At 51.8% G+C, this 15,927-nt stretch overlaps 1 long non-coding RNA gene across 3 annotated transcripts in view; it reads right to left on the bottom strand.

Annotated features, from left to right (window-relative positions):
* The window catches only part of LOC309648051, a 51,723-nt gene that overhangs the window by 16,860 nt on the left and 18,936 nt on the right, over positions 1-15,927 (bottom strand). For 2 of the 3 annotated variants that reach the window (XR_014256441.1, XR_014256443.1), the window contains exon 4: positions 15,434-15,675. This is a non-coding gene — a long non-coding RNA (uncharacterized lncRNA). Of the gene's footprint in view, positions 1-14,047; positions 14,153-15,433; positions 15,676-15,927 lie in introns of those variants that run through there. The other variant, XR_014256442.1, reaches the window with a different exon arrangement.

The raw sequence follows: 15,927 nt of genomic DNA, 5'->3' as shown, positions 1-15,927 counted from the left end.
CCCCTGCTGCTGGTCCACACAGCCTGCTGGGAGCCGTGGATGCCTGGGTGGCCATCCTTCTCCCACGAGAAAGTGAAACCCAAGGGCCCAGAAATGCCTCTTGGCTAATAAGCAGCATGTGACAGGGAGGAAGGAGGGAGATCAGACCACCTGACAGGGCAGGTTCATGAGAGCAACACAATTTCATTTAAAAAGTGCTATTAATAACGTCTTCCATTTATTGAGCACTTGATGTGTATCAGCCATGTGTTTATTGTATGTATCTTCAAAATAATCCTGTGATGCAGGCATCAGGCCCACTCCCTGGCTGAAGAAACTATGGTTCAGAGAAGTTGTGACTTGGCAAATGTCCCAGCTGGTAACCAGCAGCCAGGTCTGTCTGACAACACAGCCCTAACACTGTATGTATATGTTTTCTCATTAATACCTCATCTCGTTCCAAACAGACTTTGAGGCAGCTCAGAGGGAGCTGTGTGATACAGCAAAGCAACACAAATAACAGTAGTGAGGAAGGTGTGTTAAGGGAACTCAGAAGGCACCAGGGTGTCTTGCAACACGGACTGAGCTCCAAGCTTCCTTGCAGCCAAAGCAGAAAGCCTGATCTCTTCCCCAATTGTTGGTGTAGGTAGCATAAACACAAATCAAACACAGACCAAGGTCCCGAAGAAGCACAATTTTTCCTAAGTTCTAGTCCAAAAACAAATATCTCCCAAGTAACCCGTAGGAAGGCTTGAGTGTAACAGTAGAACAATTGAGACATCTCAGCAACCCCGGCACAGCATAGCCAGGCAGGATAGCTCTGGATTGGGAGTTTGAGGGGGTTGGGGGGTGCTGGGTCAGCCCTGCCTCTCTCTGAGCTCAGCCACGGCAGCTGTCTTAGATTGGTTTCCCCGAGTTGTGTGCAGACTTGACAGTGAGTGCAAGGAAGTGACGAAGGCAGGATTGGGGAGAGGGAGAAATTGAGCCAGACTGTGGTTGCACCTGAGGCCTTAGCAGTTCTACAGGGAATTCAGGAGCTGAGATGGCCCCTCAGAGTTGTCCCAAACGGAGGCCAAGGGGCCTGGCCTCGGTGCTTCCTCCCCAGGCCAACCTCTGGGAAAGGGCTTAACCTTGAGTGAGGCAGTTCACCTCTGCTGAGGGCAATTCCAGGAAGGGACGCAGCTGCGAGATAGTCCCAGCATCTAGAGGATGGATGTGCCAGCCCTGAAGACAAGGTCTAGGCAGACACCACAGCAGCCACTACAAAGAGCCCTTGGGTATGGCATTTGTTTGTCTGGTTTTTTTTTCTTCTTTTTGGCTGTGCCGTGCAGCATGTGGGATCTTACCCCGACCAGGGATCGAACCCCATGCCCCCTGCAGTGGGAACGTGGAGTCTTAATCACTGGACCGCCAGGGAAGTCCGGGTACAGCATTTGTGACTGAGTGCCCCAGAAATCCGTAGGGAGCTCTCCAGCCATGGAGCTCTTACGGGGACTGACACATCCTCCAAGGACACAGGCCTCCCGCCTGGACTTGGACAAAGCAGGCCCTCGGACCAGCCAAGATGCCCCTGGAATACAGCATTGCCTGTGCTCTGGCACACCAAGTGCTGAAGCCCTAAGGGCTGTTCTGGTTAGCGTGGGGAGTAATAACTTCAGCCTGGAAACTGCTAAACACCCACCGAAGGCACACCTACCTACACACACACAACTTCAGAAATAAAAGATCCACCAAGCGCCGGGCTTTAGCAGTATTATTGCTTCCTGGTGAACTTGCCAAGGTAAACTGTTTGCTAGGCATACAAGGAGGAGGCAGAGTGAGGGGACGAGTTGGGTGATGCCTATAAGAGGAAACTGCCAGGGTTAGGGGAAGACGACAATGGCCTTAGACTTGCAGTTTGTTGGTGACGTGCTGCAGGAGGGATTGGGAGCAAGCCCTGCTGGGGCGGCTGCAATGACTTGGGGAGGGAACAGTGGGGTGGGAGTGTAGGCCTGGGACAGCTCAGGGTCTGAGGCCCCAGGAAGGGGGAGATGGGAAGGGGCTGGCAGGGGACAAGGGAGAGATGGGGGAGGGGAGGAGTGAGACACAGCAAGAGGAAAGGGTCCAGCTCTGAGCCACGTCCCGTGACAGTTTTCATTCACAGCGAGGAGTCCTCCCTGACCGGGGCCCAGCAGGCAGCATCTGGCACCTGCCTGATCACCAGCAACCTGTAACTTTTCTTATTGGAGGTCTGCTCTCAGAGCCTCACGGAAGGCGGAATCCACAGCTCCATTCAGATTCCAATTTGGTTCTGCCTGGCCTCACCTAGCTGCCCTTCAGCGCAGATGTTGTTGGTTTGTAGCTGATTCAATGAACTCTTTAAATAGCCACCCTAATGGATAACCAATCATTTCAGAACTTTATACTAAATCAGGCTGTTGGACACATCTGGGGGCAAAGCTGCTGTATCCGAGCCAAAAACAGCCCTTTCTCTTTTACTTTGCAAAGCAGAGCATGTCACATTAAATACCTAATGGTCTAAGACAGGTCTCTTGTGACCTGAAAAAAAAGCTGAAGAGGTAGACTCTCTCCAAGAGCCCACAAATTATGTATGTAATTTGTAGATCTTTTAAAATTAGGCACTCCATTTGAAGAGCATAAAGGATAGTAAAATAGAACCTCATGTTAACGTTTAAAATAAGTGTTTGCTGTAAGTATTTTGAAAGTCAAGATTAAAATAACATAAACACAGTAGCCCTGGTTACACTTTTATATAAATTAGAAAGATCCTGTCAGGGAGAAAATTTAAGATGTGGGATAAAGTTTCCACAGACAGATCTCCTGGAAACTCCCAAGGAGCCCACTTTGAACCTTCTATCCAGGAAAACAGACCATCTGCAGAGCTGGCTGAAACCATAGCATGAACCTCGGCATTGCTGGTCGGGCTAAATGCCTTTCAGTCACCCACAGGTTAACCCAGCCAGGAGTCCAGTCTCTCAGGCAACGCTCCCCATGGCCCTGACCCCTGTAGACTCTTGTCTCCGGGTCCCCCTGACTCCACATTCTCCCAGTCACCCCTCTGTCCACTCCTTAGGCTTCTCCATGGAATCTGTTTCCTTAAGCTCGAATGCCCGTCATTCCTGGAGCTTGTCCTGGCCCTCTTTGGGCCTCACCCTACACTCTCCCTGTGGGATCTCATCCACCCTTTGGCTTCAGTTACCGGCCACCCGTGTGCTGGCCTCATCCACTTTTCTACCTCTGGCTTGACTTTCTCTCTAACTGCACACTTTTATGTCCTACAGCACCTCAGTCCACCTGGATGTCCCTCGGGCACCTCAGTTTCTACCTGCCCAACTCTGACTCACCGCCGACACCCACATGCATACCATCCCTCCCCCAGCTCATCTCATACCGAGCCCTCACATCCACCCAAGTGCCCAGGGCTCCTCCCAGGCCCACCTGTCCCTTGCCCTCCATGGCACACCAGCCCACCAGCTCTCCAGATTCATCATCTGTGCTTCCCTGCCACCATGTCCCTGGGTGACCAAGGCAACCGGGCCCTGCTGCCTCTGAGCCCTTCCCCTCCCGCAGCCCGTGTGACCTTTGTAGGACACAAATGAGACACGTCACTCTCTCCACCCGATGTCTGCGGGATCTGGCTGTTGCCAGCCTCATCTCCTGCCACGCCCCTGTTGGCTGGAGCCGAGAGCCGGCACTCTCCCCTACAGATTTTTACCCATGCCATTTCTTCTGTTCCTACTTGGATACAAATCAAGAAACAAAAGCCAGCTCCCGTTTGTGGGAGCCTCCCACGTCTTAGAGGGACTGCCACCAGGAAACCTGACTGCATCTCCCGGACCCCATGAGTCGGGCTGCTGGTGTGGGAGACCGGGCTGAGCCTACGCCACAGGCAGAGCTGCACAAAACTGAGCAGAGAGGGAGCCTTGATTTGATAAAGGGGGGACACAGCTGTTCCTTATCTTCCCAAAGACGCCCTTAAAGATTTTCTCCAAGTTTTTAACAAAGAGGAAAGCCAGGATTTTCCTGTCCAGGCCGTGTTTTCAAAACACTCTCTCATTCCCCCATCACTTGCTCAGCTTCACAAAAGCAGTTAAATTACCAAGTGCCCTTTAAAATGTCCTCATGACGGGAATCTCGCAGATACTTGTTTATCTTCCAGAGGCAAGGCCTTCACAGGTCACGCAAGTCCATGCGGCAGAGCCCTATCAGAGTCTGGGAATGTCCTGGGGCCAGAGGCGGGGAAGGAGGCTGGAGCAGGGGATCTGTCTCCGGGATGGGCCGTAGTCCGGCAGCGCCCTCCGCCCTCTGCCCTCCGTATGGCCAGCAGACGAAGCCAGGCCACACCTGTCCGCCTCTCAGGTGGAAGGCATGGATGGGCTGTTGGGAAGGTTCTCAAAGGCCCACAGGCCTACACCTTGCCAGGCAGCACCCCAGGCCAGTAGGAGAGCACCGAGATCAGAGATCTTCCCCATTTTACAGGCGAGGGAACTGAGGTTCAGGGGGTGAGGGTACTTGCTCCAGGCTTCACACTTGGTGTGGAGCAGCTGGTCAGGGATTCTGAGCCAGGACCCCAGTCTGCACAGCCCATGCTCCACCCACTCAAAGTCACTTGCTTCGTGTCCTTGAACTTAAAAACAGAAATTTAACACGCATAGGGGAGAGTAGAGAGGGGATTATTATGAGCTGTTTCCAAAGGAGGATTAAATCTTTTTTGGATTTTAATACACTGCCACGTTTTCATGACTAGCCTGGATTTCTCTGAGTCCACTTATCTTTTTACAGTTCGACCTTTAAACAGGAAAAACCTCAATGATTTTCCCCTGTTTTGAATAAACTGAAATGGATGTATTTTTCTGAATGATTAGGGAATGAAAAACAGAGCCTGTCAGCATTAAAGTCCTTCAGGAGTGATTTTCCCTGGAGGACGGGGTTCACAAAACTACCCCTCATGATGGGGCTCTCGTAGCTACTTGTTTGCCTTCCAGCTGCAAGGACTTTACTGCTCATGGTCTACCCAGGAGGAGAGGGGAGCTTCGTCCTGGATTCAGAGGCAGGAGCGGGGCTGGTTCCCCCGCTGCCACACCTCAGAGTGGCCAAAGCTGTGGAGGGTGAGGCAGGAACATAGGGCTCCAGAGTGAGCTGATGGGGCAGTGCCAGCATCAGCCCTACCCTCAAGGGCATCACCGGGCTCCGGGCCAGTAGGTCCACCTGTTGTCAGAGAGCAGGCTTTCCACACAGGACACTGCCAGGACACTGCAGGGAAGCAGAGGGTGACGTGGAAAAAGCATTCGCAGTGTGGCTGGCACAAATCACTTCAGCTTTCTAAGTCTGTTTTCTTTTCTATAAAATGGTAAAGATAATAGTTACTTGCAGGACTGTTAGGAGGTAAACGTATTTAAGTTGGTGAATACATAGTAAGTGCTCAGTAAATCGGGTTCCATTCCCTGCTCGAGAGCCTAAACTTTTAAAAACACTACTTCCTAACATGTACCATACACTGCCCTACCTTCTTAAGCAATGGAGATGGACTATTATTCCACAATGTCTTCATAACTCAGGGATCCTCTTTACAAAAATGTGGGAATCATAGACTATCAGTCTTCAGTGGGAACTGAGAGCCTGTCCAGGCCAAGCCCTCCCTGCAGTGATCTCACACATTTGAGATTTGCACAGCCATTTACCTTGTGCTTTTTTTCTCGATTTTGATTTTTTTAAAAATTGAAACCAGGTTACAATGTTGATCAGAACTGTGTGTTAAATAAAAGCAAGTCGGCTCTGAGTGAGGGCTTCAGGGTCTCTCCTTACAAAGCATAGCCCAATAGTATTGGAGGGGTGGTGGCAGCCATTTCTACTGCTTTCTGTTTACTTCTGGATTCACAGCTATGTTTTGGGAGGTAGACGTGGCTGGAAATCTGTTGAATATCCTGATCTTGACCTTTTATATATGTTTGGTGTTAGGCGGTTTGGTCACTTGTGGGACTTGGGGGCTGTCATCCTGGCCAGGGGCTTCCTCCCTGCCCACTCCCAAGGGCTGTGTCTGGCAGCCAGGAATGGCAGTGTATCTTGGCACTGGGCATTGGGCCAGTGGGGACTCATGGTTCCGAACAGGTTGCTGGTGGGGGGGACCTTGACAGTCAGTAAAATTTTCTTCCATGTCCTCACCATCCACTCATTCCTCGTAATCTGCACTTCATGCCCTCCCTTCCCTATTCCTTTTCTGGAAGGTGCCTCAGTCTCATCCGACACTGCCTCTGCCGCCCTAGCCTCCACGCAGTGTACTTTCCCAGTGTCCTCCCGCCTCCTCTCCTCCATCCTGTCACCTTGCTGCTTCTAGATGCCCACTCTCCCCACAGCACTATCTTTGGCTTGTTTCTCTGCTCAGCAAATGCCCCTTGGCTGCTCATAAACTTCCTGATGCAACTGACCCTCACCAGCCTCCCGCCTCTGGCTTCCCTGGTCCAGGCCCACCTTTGCAGCTGCTAGCCGCCTTCTCAAACTCAACACATTACAAAACACACATCCCCCATGCCCTCATTTCTGCTCAAGGCACACTGGCCTCCTAGCCACCCTGTCTCCGAACATGATGATCAGACTCCTGAATTCCTCTTGTCTATCATTTCCACTTCTACCCCCCAACTCCCACCCTCAGCACTTCTTGATGGCCATCCCACTGCCCTGGGGTCTCCAGGGTATCACAGCCACTTCCCCTGGGTGCCACCAGGACAAAGCAGGGAGGGAGCTCCGTTTTACAGAGTCAAAAACCGAGATAAAGTTTGGGGCTTGCTTTAGTGACCCAACTGGTTTCATAAGGATGCTCTGCATGTCGGCTGCACCTTCCTCCACTGCTGTGCTCAGGCCTCATCTTCTTTGTTCTTTATCCATCATCACTTCCACCTGCCCCGCCTTGATTCTTGTGGGCGGCCCAGCTGGCCATCAGCTCAGCCTCAGTCCATCCCCCGTCCCTTCCCCTCTAACCCCTCACTCCCCACCCTTCCATCCATGACTGCAGGGGAGGCGGGAGCGACTAAGCAGGGAGTCAAGACAGGGGCTCCTCTGGGCCCCACAAGCCCAGGCCGCCATCTTGAACTGTAGTGGTCACTTTGGCAGAGGATGGTGGAAGGTGTCAGGGAACTGCCCTTGCCCTCAGACCCCAGCTCTCGGCCCCCATCTGGCCAGGCAGCGTGACCCCCGTAACTGAAGCTCCTCGCTCCAACCCCACAGCAGTGCCCCAGTACCAAGTACCCAAGGAGTTTGCCGGTTCTGATCACTGCATTGAGGTGGTCCTGGCAGGAGGACAGGCCTGGGGGAGCAGGGGGACTGGGTTGACCCAGGGGCAGCACACAGGCCGGCGCCGTCTGGACGCTGCCCCCCCCAACCATGCCCATGGGGGCACTCAGACCTTAAACCAGTTCAGCCACATGGTCTCCTCCTGCTGGCTTCTCGTTCTGGTCTCTCTCTTCACACCTTAATGCTGACAGCAGCCCTCACCCTCCCGCAGTGGCAGCCAACGATGGCCAGCGGGCTCCCTACTTGGGCAGAACTCACCAGCATCTGCTGCAGAGTCTGAGCGATTCCTGACCTGATATTTCAGATGCCGTGGTCCTGCCATTAAGAGTCTGCTCTGCCTAAATTCTCTCCATCCATTATAGGCTCAGGGCCCACCAAAGCTGCTGGTATCCCTATTACTGTTTATTTTACCTAAAGTACTTTTTGGGCCCTTCCTCTGACTTATAAGTCCTTTTCCATGTCTGGGAAACTTTGGAATTAACAAACAAAAAAACTAGGATCTATTCCAGTGTTTCCATCCATGGTGATGGAGAAACAGATAAAATGATTCTCAGTCAAACCTTGCAGCAAAGTAAGGATTCATAGTTGGGAATGCTCGTGCATGCACAGCTGTTTTGAGTCTCGAGTGTCCAGTGTCAGGCTGATTTAAATCCTCTAGCCCACCCACTGTTTATTCTTAACCCCTTCGCTTAGGGATGCCAGATTTAGCATATAAAAATATAAGACAGTCCTGCCCCTGAGGCTGGGGTGGCAGTGGTGAGACCCGCTGGGGAGTGGAATTCATGCGTCATCTGTGCCTGAACCTCAGAGCGGCAGCTGGGGTGACAACACCAACAATGTTCAGGTTGGTGGGGCCATCCGAGTGTGTGGACAGCAAGGACCGCCCTGCAGCCCTCCCCTTCTCCTTCCCCCAGGGGCATCTGCCCCCCCCCACCGCCCCCACCCCGGAGCCCCGTGCTTCCTAACACCCATGGAGCAACCACAGTGGCTAATACTAACACCGGCCCTCGTGGGGCATTTGTGTGTCCGGCTCTGGGCTGCGGACCTTCCGGGGACAGCACTTGATTCGCAGCCCTCGGGGGACAGGCGGAACGATCAGAGCTCCCCACTTCTCACACGGGGTCAGGCAGGCCGTGAGGCTCACCCGAGTGGGCGATAAGCTCAGCGTCCTCTCCTGAGAGTGTAAAACTTGCTTCGAGGGAGTGAGGGCTTGGGGGACGGAGCTCCTTCAGCCTCCAGGGCAGGATAATCAGCCCAGGAATCACAGCCACAGGAGCACGTGCTCCGAGCCAGGCACTGCGACGGGACTTCGAGTTGCCTTTTACCTCAGGACACCCTGATCTGGTGTTACTGAGCTACTATTCCAACCCTCACTTCAGAGATGTGGAAAACTGAGGCCCAGAGAGGAAACCTGATTAACGCAGAGTCCCCCTGCCGTCGTGCCCGGACCAGCGCTCCTGCTGCTTCCCAGCTCCTCACTTCAGACACAACTGCCCCCAACACAGGCCCAGTGTGGGAGGACGTGAGGGACCCACACAGCCTGCCTCCGCCACACGTGATGTCTTGTGTGCAATGCATCCCCCCTCCTGGGGACTTGACGTCCAGGCCACGGCGCTCTGCCCTCACTGCACTGCCCCCCCCGGCCCCCCAGCCCCCCATCCTCCCTGACCTCAGGAGCCTCCACGAGACCCTGCCCCCCTGAGCCCAGGGCTCCATCTCTCAAGAAAGGCATTCTCTGCAGGGCTGAAATGAGCCCTCTAGGGACATTTCAAAGAAAAGCGTGAAATACAAAGGCTCTGTAGAGAAGCACAGGAATCTGCACTAAGTGAGGATAAAAGGCAGCTGCAGACCAGCTGGTAAAATGCAGTGCCTGCTCGAATCCCACCCTAAAGCCTGCTGGGAGGACAGCTAGAGACAGGTCAGCATTGTCACTGAGGGTCCCTCCCCCACCTACCCACTAGCAGGGCCCTATGAGACCCGACACAGCCCGCAGAGCCCCACGGTGAGCGCGCCATCAGAAGGGCCACGACAGAGCCTTCTAAAAAGAAGTCCAGGACTTCCCCGGTTGGCGCGGTGGTTAAGAATCCACCCGCCAGTGCAGGGGACAGGGGTTCGAGCCCTGGTCCGGGAAGATACCACATGATGCGGAGCAACTAAGCCCATGCGCCACAACTACTGAGCCTGCGCTCTAGAGCCCATGCTCCGCAACAAGAGAAGCCACCGCAATAAGCCCGCGCACCGCAACAAAGAGTAGCCCCCGCTCGCCGCAACTAGAGAAAGCCTGTGCCCAGCAATGAAGACCCAATGCAGCCATAAATAAATAAATAAATAAATAAATTTAAAATAAATAAATAAAGTAAAAGAAGTCCAACATCACAACTGTACCCACTCATCCAACACATCATAACTGCCCACCTGCCCCTGGGCAGGTCCATCCAGGAGTTCTCCACAATGAAAACCGGCAGATTTGATCATTGCCGGTTGAGTTATGAAAATGCTCCCACTAAGTTGCTTCCACTAATAGTGCTTGGCATTTTATGGTGCTTCTCCCATCTTTAGTTTGTGAGCTATTAGCATACAACTCCAACTGAATGGCTACTAGGAGCTGGCAGACACCCCGGGGTGCTGGGACTGTGTCCTTGCCCTCCTGGGGTTCTCAACCCAGGGGAGACAGAGCCATGGTTGAGTTCTTTATGTGCAAAATGTACCAGGCACTGGTAAAGAGAAATAGAACACAGCCTTTTCCCAAGGACGGGCCAGACACGCCAAATGTCTGGGTCCTGGTCATGGCCTTGGCTGGCTCACCAAATCACAAATTGTGATTTATTCAGCAATAAACTGATCGCAACAAAGCCACCCCAGTTTCACCCACCCAGATCTCAGTGAACGTGTCTGCCACTGTTGCCTAAGCTTTGCCTCTCACAAAAAAATTTCGATATCCATCTTTTCTTTTCTAAATATTTAAAAAATCTCTCCTCCATTTTCCTAGGAGTTTCCTCTGCCTCTCTTGCTTTTATAAATTCACAAGTAATTAAATACTCATGAATTGACATGCTTTGTCCTAAATGTAACTGAACCTACATAACTGATTGTTTTCCCTTTTCACCTTGGATTCCAGGAAGCTTGAGGCTAAATTTAGACCTTGATCACAGAAGAAAGGTTAGTCGTTGTAGTTAGAAATTTTGTATTCTCTTTTCTGACTGGGTTTTAATTTCCCATTTCTATTTTAATAACCTCACTGTCATACCTTTTGCTATAAGCCTCCAAAATCCTTTTTTGACAAGAGGAGGAGAATAAATGAAGTCAATTTTTAAAAAGGCATACTCTCCGGGTATTCTTTCAAGAGGTTATTGATCATTGAAATTATCCTTTTCTGAGGAAGATGGCTTTAATTTATGCCTATAAGCAGGGTTCTCTGCCCTTCCAGGATGCTGTCTCAGATGTGAATTTTACAAATTGATGGAGACAGTTCTCATTGCCTACATTGTTTTCCCTAAATGCCTTTAGCAACCTGTGTGTGAATCAACGCATCCCCCCAAGCTACATTTATGATTAAGCAATAATTATAATGTGCCTGGACCTGCGCCTCAAATGTTCACCTCAAGTCAAGATGTGTGTCCCCTTTAATCTTTTCCTGATCAAGCTCCTGCCTCATGTCTGGCCCCCACACCCCATTCTCCCTGGGAAGCAATCAGAAGACCACATTAATGAACAAACAGGCTGGAACACCCATCTGATTTTAGAAGATTCCCTCAGGCAAACATTAAATCCTGTCTCCACCTCCCTGCCCCCCATGCCCTGTTGTGCTGCTGTGAGCGACTTTCATTCCTAACAGCTGATTCTGTTCAGCAAATGTTTGTAAATGTCGGTGGTGTGTCTCCTCCACGCTACAGTGAGCTTCCGCCCCCTGCAACTGTGTTTTCTGAGGCTTTTGTGTCTCCTAATGGTGCCTGGAACATTTTGAACATGATAAGGAACTCAAATAAAATGAACAATAAGCGTCCCCAACCAGCTAGAGCTTTCAACAAGGCCCTTAATGAAAACACTGAACCGCATCGACATCTGATAAAGGCAAACATCTGGAGATGCCAGTGGCAGATGCCCGATTCTGCTGAGGCTGATGAATGGGCACCGAGTTATCTGGGGCTCAGTAGCGTCACTCAGCTGGGCCTGCTGCTACTTCGACGACAGGCTGCCCCCTTCCCAGGACACAATCCCGCCTGGAGAGAGTTGGGAATGCTTGCTTGTCCATTCACCAGCCTAAGCCATGCCAGCTGACCACCACCATGGGTCTGTTGCCCTGTCCGCACGGACGAGAAGGACCAGGTTAAATTTATTTTCTCTTTCACTTTTCCATTTCACAGAAATATCATATTTTCTAGACGAAGGTGTTAATTATACCATAGGCACCATCAAATGGCACTAAGTGATAACTAAATGTTCAGGAGGTTGACGTGTATATTGTTTCAAGTAGCTCTGTGATTCATTATCTAATTTAGATAAACGGCAAATAGTGGTATCATAATAGCCCCCTTTTATTCTGGTTTACTCCTCACTGTCTCTGGGTGTAGAATAAGAAATGAGTCATCAGACAGGCCCCGTGGGAAAAATGGCAGGCTGGCTAAGAGCATAGGCTCCAGCATTAGACCCACGGGGCTTGAAAACCCAGCCCTGCTGCTGACCAAGGGCAAAAGCTGTGACCACTGAGGGCTTCTCGGATGGGATCAGGGTTGAGTACAGAGTGGGGTAAACCCCTTGGCACTGTGTCCAGCATAAAGAATGGGCTCCACCTGTGTTAGCTGTTGTTAAATCCTGGGTTGAGGGCAGAGGGATGTCTCTGGATTTCCACTCTCAGGGGTGAGGGGCATGTGCCCACATGAGCCTCCAAACTGTACCCAGCGAGAAGGGGGTGTGAACCGAGGGTTGTACTGTGAAAGGGCAGCCCCTGAGGTGTGCCATCCTGCAGCGGAGCTGGCATCTCTCCAGGGCCCAGGCCATGTTTACTCACATTTCTGAAAGAGGAAGAGGGCTTTCAGCCTATATGTTTTACTCCAAGTCACCATTTTCTTCTGAGTGTAGCTTGGCTCTTCACGATGGGAGAGGAACATCAGGCCTCCCAGAGAGAATGATTCTGTGAATCTCCTTTCATGAAGGCCGGCCAGGAAGCCAGCAGAGTCTTGGGAACAATGCAGTCCTGGCCAGTAGGACAGAAGCTATAGGGCAGCCATGAGTCCCAAGGATGTGACCCCAAACCTTTATCAAAACACCTGCCTTGGGGGAAGAAACCCAGCTGTCCCCACTCATAGCGCCTCAGAAATAGGTCTCCACCAAAAGCTACAGATTCCATAAATAAGTTAAAAATCAAATTATCAGAAGAGGAAAATCCCATTTTCCAAGAGTTACCAAATGTCTGGGTAAAAGCCAGGGTCTACCCCAGCCTGGCCCACAGGGCCTGGCAAGTCCGGACACATGTGACTAGGGTTACAGAGGCTGCCCCACTTCTGGTGTCGCCAAGAACAAGGTCTCCCACAGAGTGTGCCAAGTCACTGGAGTGGTCCCGCCAAGTACCAGTGCCTTTTCGTTTCCAATTTGGGCAGAAAGCTTTCTTTTCTATGTTCTATTCTTAGAAACAGTGTGTCAGGCTGTCGTGATAGCCCCTGATTCTGCCCTGGGCTGGGCCACAGTCTCTGGGGGCTGGAGCCTCAGTGACAGGTGGGCCAGGGACACAGGTGACTCCCCTCCTGCTCCCTGAGGGACCCTGACTCATCCTGCAGTCCTGCTACTAAAGGTTTCCCACCAGACCCTCCTTGTCTACCAGCACTGCACACCCACCCTTGCGTTTGCTAAGCTGTGGTCACGGGGATTCCGGGAGAAAACACAGAAACCAGGCCAGGGGCGTGACGCTGCCCCTCATCCCAGCCACACCGCAGCCTCACCGGGAGGACTGGTGCTCCCGGCAGAATAAAGCGCACAGGCTTTCTGACAGCTCCTCGAGGGCCTTGGCCCCTTTAGTCACAGGCATTCTGTAAAAAGGGGAATCTCCTCTCCTCCGTTGTAGGAGGATCCAGTGGTGTATCCTTCAGGGTGCTGGCCAAGCCTCGGGGTTGAAGTGAGCCAGGGTAAATTATCCTGCAGGCGATCAAACATCAGCAAATCCATCCTAATTCACTTCATTTAAAACTTTTGTTTTCCATAAAGGATTAAGCCAGGAAAGAATTTAATCACATCAAATCCACTTCCAAAATGGTTACAGATCCCCCAATCAAGAGTAATGATTAGGGGTTTCCCTGGTGGTGCAGTGGTTAAGAATCCGCCTGCCAATGCAGGGGACACGGGTTCGATCCCTGGTCTGGGAAGATTCCACATGCTGCGGAGCAGCTAAGCCCGTGCGCCACAACTACTGAGCCTGTGCTCTAGAGCCTGCGAGCCACAACTACTGAAGCCTGCGCGCCTAGAGCCCGTGCTCTGCAACAAGAGAAGCCACCGCAATGAGAAGCCTGCGCACCGCAACGAAGAGTAGCCCCCACTCAACGCAACTAGAGAAAGCCCGCGTGCAGCAACGAAGACCCAACGCAGCCAAAAATAAATAAATTAATTAATTATTTTTTTTTAAAAAAGACTGAAAAAAAAAATACCCAGATGTTGAGAACTCGTGTTTGGTACCTAATTGATGAAAGTAGCCTTCCTGACACCAAGAAGTAGCCTTCCTTCAGGTTAGGGGCAGGAAGACAGAGGAAGAGGTGAGGTCAGGACCCTTTTCTTTACACCGAGCTCAGTTCTGACCTGCAGCAAATTTGCACTGGTGTCTGCTGTGAGCCGGGTGCTGTTCTGGGGGAGCAGCAGGGAACAAGACAGACACAGTCACTGCCTTTGTGGGCTTTACTTCCTAGTGGAGGAGGAAAGACAACACAGAAATGCATACTGTGTGAAGTGCTGATATTCAGGAAAGAAAAATGGAGCCGGGTAAGGGGACAGAGGGTGATGGAAAGGGCATTATTTTATACGGGGTGGTACAGGCTATGCCAAGGTGGGGGGGTGTGCCCTGAATAAAGCGGACGAGGGAGCCATGTGGATAGCAGAGTGTTCTGTAGGCGCAAAGACCCTGCTGGAGGCAGTACCCTGATGCGGCCACTACAAATCCCTCTCCAGCCTCAAAGAGGCAAGCCTGGGGCTTCCCTGGTGGCGCATTGGTTAAGAATCCGCCTGCCAATGCAGGGGACACAGGTTCGAGCCCTGGTCCGGGAAAATCTCACATGCCGCGGAGCAACTAAGCCTGTGTGCCACAGCTACTGAGCCTGTGCTCTAGAGACCTTGAGCCACAACTACTGCGCCACAACTACTGAAGCCCCCATGCCTAGAGCCCGTGCTGCACAACAAGAGGGGCACCGCAATGAGAGGCCTGCGCACCGCAATGAAGAGTAGCCCCCACTCGCTGCAACTAGAGAAAGCCCACACGCAGCAACAAAGACCCAACGCAACCAAAAAATTTACAAATAATAATAAGAGCAAAACTAAGTAAATGTCTTTAAAAAAAAAAAAAAAGAGGCAAGACTAGCTCCTTATCAATCCAGGAACAAAGCCTCCTCACCAGCAAGTCAACAGAGTGGGCCTCAGTCCCAACGAGCCATTCTTGCCCTTCTCAGCAACTTCCTGGAAGCCTCCTAACTCAGCACACACTGGCTTCCCAGGGGAATGACATGCCAACTTGGGGGTGCGTTCTGGACTGAGATACCAGCAGGAAAGGCTCTGACCAGCCATTGCTTTAAACTCTCAGTCACGGTACCCACCAGGCTGTACAACCAATCAGACCATTAGAAGAACACCCCACGCCTTCCAACACCAGCATAAACGTGTCTGCTGACCTCATGTGGACCCTGCTCTGTGGGGCTCCCACCGCTGGTGCCAAGACGAAAAGCCCGACTGAGTCATGATTCTGGCCTAAAGCTTATCCTCAGATGATGACAAATGTACCTGCCAGGATCAATCCCAGGCTCACAGCCCTTAGCACATGGATGCAGTCCCCTTCCCGGGGCTGGTATATCTCACATCACCCCCATTTTATGGGGGAGACAAACTGAGGGTGCTGTATCGCTCAGGGCTCAGTCAGGGAGGCAGAACCATGCAAGCGTGATGGCATAAGGAAATTATTATAGGAGTCAGACCTTACCAATTGTGAGAGGAGCTGGAGAAGCAATGGTCCAAAAGAGGGACTTGATGGACCAGAGGAAGGTCACTAGCTGGCCCTGGTGTGGGTGAGGGCGTGTCGGAGCTTGCAGAGAGGTCTGGAAGGCAGGCCCGTGCAGTGAAGGGAGGCTGTGGTAGGAGTCTACGAAACATTGTTGGCTCTTAGTGGCCACCACCTCCATGAGTTTGCAGAGAAGGGTCTGGGATCTCTGTTGGTCAGCTGGGCTGGCAATCGAGAAGGAAGAGGGGACAAAAATTTCAATCCAATCTGAAAGTAACAGATCCAATCACAATCCCCAATAATCTGATTATTATTTGGCCTATATGACTCCCAAATCACCAGTTAGAAGAGAAATTCTCTCCCACTCAGAGCTGGTCAGAAGTTTTCCATGTCCATGAGCTCAGTGGCTGAGAGTTTTATGATCCTCAGGCACAGAAGGGGAAGGAAGGGCCAGCCGCACTTACTGGTTGATCTCC

Source organism: Balaenoptera physalus (genome assembly GCF_965194825.1).
Source record: "Balaenoptera physalus genome assembly, chromosome: 19".
Lineage (NCBI taxonomy): Eukaryota > Metazoa > Chordata > Mammalia > Artiodactyla > Balaenopteridae > Balaenoptera > Balaenoptera physalus.
The sequence above is the reverse complement of the archived record's forward strand: the minus strand, read 5'-3'. Positions and strand labels throughout refer to the sequence as shown.